The sequence below is a fragment of the Alosa sapidissima genome, chromosome 9 (assembly GCF_018492685.1).
Source record: "Alosa sapidissima isolate fAloSap1 chromosome 9, fAloSap1.pri, whole genome shotgun sequence".
NCBI lineage: Eukaryota > Metazoa > Chordata > Actinopteri > Clupeiformes > Clupeidae > Alosa > Alosa sapidissima.
In genome coordinates this window covers 26,855,191-26,860,771 of record NC_055965.1, presented here as the reverse complement: position 1 = coordinate 26,860,771, position 5,581 = coordinate 26,855,191, and positions in this window count along the sequence as shown.

Sequence of the window (5,581 nt, the reverse complement as noted above, 5' to 3'; positions counted from 1 at the left end):
CCTGTCCCTGGAAATTTATGCAAATAGGGTAGCAGTACACGCCCCCGCACATTTATGCAGTGATCGGGCTCTCTTTTTAACATTGAGGTCTATGGCAGAATCCAAGAATTTCCCAGAATTTGTCAAAGCCTTATTTTTCTGAGCAATGGATGCACATTTCGGACACGGTATCATGATCTCCAAACCCTCCTCCCTATTTCAGTAGAATGTCGTGATAGTATGACCCTCCAGTCGAGAGAAAATCAACATTAATGAAGGTGTACACCAAGTTTATTTTGTACTCCAGCTTGTCTGGCGTGGAACCGAGGCGTTCAAACGTAAGTCATACGTCAGTGACACGCCCCTGTGCAGGCGGGAACTGAATCAGAGCCCGTCTCTGACTGAACTCCACTTTGCCCTCATAGACATGAACTAGGACGACCCATCTTGCTACTAGGGATGGGAAGTCTGACACCGAGGCACCGAAGCTCGTATCACTTCCGCGAAGCAATCTGCTTCGGCACAATGTATCGGAGCGCGTATCAAAGTTGTAAGGTGACTGATGACGTACGAAGCTTCGGACGTCACAGAAAAGTTTAAATGGGACATTTGACACAGGGGCACCGGTGCTTGTATCAAATCCCTAAAGCGTTACGGGTTCGATAAACCTTTAAAGTCCCCAACACATATGTTTTGTTGCACAAGCACCCTTCTAAAATTGTAGCCCTACACAAGCACTTCACAATCCCCACTGTACACAATGCCCCATGTTTTCACAACCCCCACTGTTCACAATGCCCTTTATATGTTTTTTGTTATCTGACACTGCTGTAGTCATCTGCAGCAATTAGCCTACGTTATTTTGCAAAACATCAAATGAAGTCTTAAACACAACCACTATAGAGAAGCATGCAATATCAAATAATGCTAATGCGTGGCAATTATGAACATGGCGGGATTTGAACCCCGGGCGCACGTGCAGTATACGAACACGCTACCACCCTCCCAAGACCATTTTGAGATTTTCACGGAAACATACGATTATTTAAAACCAAGCACATTACATTTTCAATTCGAGTCATTAGAAGCATATCAAAACTATAATGTTTATTCCAATTACTGTAGGCCTAATAGTTTTTACTCAAAAGGGAACAGAACACGTTGTCTCTCCGCTCTGTTTTACCAGTGTCAGAGAAGGGCCATTTGGTCAGCATGTGGCTTCGTCTGTGATTGTTTAATCGCTAATGAGAGCCGCCGTTATGTCTGCTAACCACCAGATGTCACTGTTTTGTATTAGATGCTTTGACACTTCGAAACACTTACGATACAATCAGGAAGAACCTTCCAAAGCCTCGTGGGCATAGACATAATATACATAGACGCCGCATTGGCTGCTGGAAACGAGAAATGCGGCCGCCATCTTGGACCGGTCATACTCCTCGTTGCGTTGCAGCAGAAGACACAAGATGCCAGTACTATGCAGCATGTTCCTGCTCAAATCGACCAACCATCGCAAACAGGGCTCGGGGGATTTACTTTTCTCAAGTAAGATTTAACATTACCGTACTAATGGTTGTATTTTGTGAATAGAATATTACCAGAGAGTTGAGAAGGAGCAAGGATCTTTGATATTACTGTATGAGAATCGTATCCAGCTAGCTAGGCTGTTTACTCGGTGTTCACCTGGCTATGAACTGAGACTTAATAAGTCATATTCCATAACACTGACTTAGATTACAACTGACACAAAAAGGCTATTGTAGAAATAAATCATACTAGATTTGGCTGGCGAATTTTACACAAGTGGCACAGACTGTAGCCTATATTATTGGGCAATCGCTAGCTGCTACTTGTAGCCTAAGCGTGTTGGTAGCTTCACTATTTTCTGAATAAAGTAACTTTTCAATAGCTTAACTTCTTTATTTATCAAGTGGCTTAGCCACACAAGCTACACTTTTCTTGTCATGTGTAATTGGCACAATTTAAAGTAGCTTCCTATGTAGAGAACTAGCCTACTGCTGTGTTTGTGTTAATAATACATTTGACTGGGTGGTAGTATTGTGTAGTGTTTTATTCATAGCAGAGTAACTGATAGTTTAGCTCACTACAATGTCTAAGTAGCTTGCCCAACACTGTATTGTTCACATGTCATTTACCCTAACAAGAATAAGATGCCTCTCAAATTCCTTTATTCATTTTATTCATTTATTTATTTTATATCTCCCCAGAACAACTGCCTTGCTCAAGGAGACTGTGAATGAACTGAATAGTCTCCTCACATCCCTGGAACTGAGGAAGGTGCAGCTCTTCATTGCAGTATTGGAGGGCATCTGCTACACTGTGACTGAATATTTGATTTATGAGCTCCACCTTCATCACCTGCATTCACCACTCTGTGTCCCATTTTCCCATCGTCTGGTTGACTCAGTCCTCTTTTAGGGAGTTTACCCAGTTTCACTATGTACTGCTATCTTATTTGCCCACCTGCTGTCTGAAGCACTTTTTTCTTAGCCAAAGTGTACCCAAGCAATTTTAGCAAGGTGGGAACATACAAAATTACATGCACCAGTTATCGAAATCATAGAACCAACTGCATGACAGTAACCTCTGTCTCACTGAGCCTGTGAAGACACTCCCCGATTCTTTACTGATTGCAATGAACGGGGCTGATCTTAGCAGTTTCTAAAATGTTTCTTAATTCTTATTTATTTAATCTCTTCATTGGGGCTGAAAGCTTTCTGTGAACTGTAAATAACAGATGCTGTTGATGAACCCATTGACACTGTACAAGTGACAAGTCACCTTTTTGTCTTGAATTGATGAAGTTACACTTACTATGCCAAACCAATGTCTGTTTTTTAAGGATCAGAAACAAACCTACAAACTTGCACTTTACAATATTTATGGAACTTGTCTAACAAATGCTGTTGATATTGAACCCAGTTACTCCATTTCCTTTACTTATGCCACACCAATGTCTGTTCATCAAACTTTATTTTGATGGCACTGAACTGAAAATGTTAATGGATTTTTTCTGTCAATTTAACCCATTAAAACTTGTATCAAACCAGTTTCTGTCTATGCTGTCAAACATGGATTAGTTATGTTCCCAGTGTTTATATTGGATGTCATCACTTTATAATATATCATATATGAGAATATTCTATTACTATTAAGCCCACTATGAATATTAAAATACACACAACCATGTTTCCTGTATACAGCTTTTCTACTGGAAGGTTTACAACTTATTCTGTCAATTTACCCAAGTTTGTCACTAAACCACATAGGCCTACTTGGAATACCCCTCAGATGTCTGAATGGCACTGATCTCACTTAAATGTCTATAGAACCTTTCTGTGAATAATGCTGTTGATGGAACTTTTCTGTCAACTGTGAACTATATTTAACTCATTAAACTTGTATCAAACTAGTTTTGTCTATGCTGTCAAACATGGATTATGTTCCCAGTTTTGATATCGGACGTCAGGTCACTTTATATCATATATCAGAATATTCTATTACTGTTAAACCCACTATGAATATTAAAATACGCTAAATCATGTGTCCTGTATCATAGCTACATGTATGACCTTTGCAGCAAAAAAAACCGAGTGAGAATCTGTTCGGTATTCAGTGAGATATGATTAATTAAGTGCGCTGACAGCTCATCTCACAGGCCAAACAGATTACACTGAGTGGAGTGGATGACCGGTCCAAGATGGCGGCTCCAAATCTCGTCAGCGCTAGTAAGGAGTAGCGGTCGATGCGGCGTCTATGTATATTATGTCTATGCTCGTGGGGCTTCATTCGCCCAACCCTACTTGCTACCAAGGGGGCAGGCGAATTCCCGGAAGTAGAAGCATCAATGTGGTTATCAACTCTCTGCTAACCCCATAGAACGCCCATTCATTTAGGATTTTTTTGAACTCCCATAACTTCATATAACATATATTATGTCCCGATATTTTAGCTTCTGTGTTATCTACATAAACAATAAAAGGCAAAACCAGACTCGACTACCTCGTACGTAACGTTAGGTTCCCGTAAGAAGAATGTTTAGCATGTCCGGTTGAAGGGAAGCTAACGCATTGAAGGGAGATAACCGTATTGTTTAGATAAGAAGTGTAGTCCAGCCAGCACGGAAACTCGTGAACAAAGTTATGTAGCCTACAATAGCATTGTATGTTAAGGTAAAGCATAGAGGCAAGTAAACCGAATGAAAAACAGTAGTTTTACCGTTAGGTAGTCTAACGATAATCATTTCAGAGGTTTTCGATGGATTGACCGTAGGTCAGAAAAGTGGAAAGAAGATTAGCTTCAAGGCTATAACTTTTTTGTTTTGTTTTACCATTGCTGACTGTTTTTGAAGATGATCATGTGTGGTAGTTTCAACATTAACATGACTTGATATCACTTGTGAGGATGATATTAATAATAATACATAAATAAATGTTTAACTTTGATGACTTTGAAGGCGAAGGAAGTGTGAGAAGAATTTCTGTGTATCTATCATATGAGTTACAAGATTCAGTTTGATGGCTAACGTCACGAAGTTAAGTGCGAGTCTGCGCAGTACTGGGGGGACCAACTGAAAAATGACTCAGTGCCCTCCCATTGAGAACGACTGAGTCTGTTCATCCATTTCTTTTACTGTCTATGCTTGCTACGCATTCATTATCTTTGACGATACATTTGGCTCACGGAAGTATCAGCTAACGTGAAGAACCGATACATGTGGCTAACGAAAGTATCAGCTAGAATTCTAACGTGAAGAACCGATGGCAGCGTTTCATCCTCCACAGAAGTTTCTTGGTGAGTCACAAATCTCTGTTGGTTATCATCATTATGTGAAAGGGACGTTTATTATTTGTTGCTGTCACAATATGTTAAGTTTGTTAATTAAATTACGAAGCAACAGCAAGCTTGCAGTGAACTGTTAACATTAAATTAACGTTAGGTTACTTGAGTTGAGGTTTGATTGTTTGTTAGCATGCTGATAGATTTCATGTATGGAAAGGTAATGTATGAAGTGTTTGAAATGGTGTTATATGAAATGCAGAGAAATGGACATCCTGTTTGTTTGGGGTCCGAAAATGAATAATATTACATGCGCTAGTGCGCCTTATTAAATGTAAATAACGTTCGATTTTTTTTTCCTTGAGGAAAAAGTTTGGCAGCTGCTAACATGAACATGAGAATACATGCCTAATAGCTAACGCTACGTTTTTGTAGTTAATGTGAGCTATCATTGCAAAGTTATTACCACTATTCTGAGTTTATTTGATTCATGGGCTTCGCATTAATTCTGTCTCAAAGTGTTAGGACAAGGAGAGTTTCATTGAGATAAATTGGTTAAATGTTCTACTCACTCAAGCTTTATATGATTTAAAATAATAATAACTGGTTTTACAGTTGCCAGACGACATGCTGAATACAAGCATGGATTTTGTGAAACACGCATTTGTGTTTCACCTACAGACTGGGATGGCGCAGGAGCTGGTGACTTCAACCCACAGTCTTCAGAACCACCAGTCACCAAGCATAGCTGCTCCTAATGGTATGATGCTATTTCCTATTGCCACTACAGTGAGCATATTTG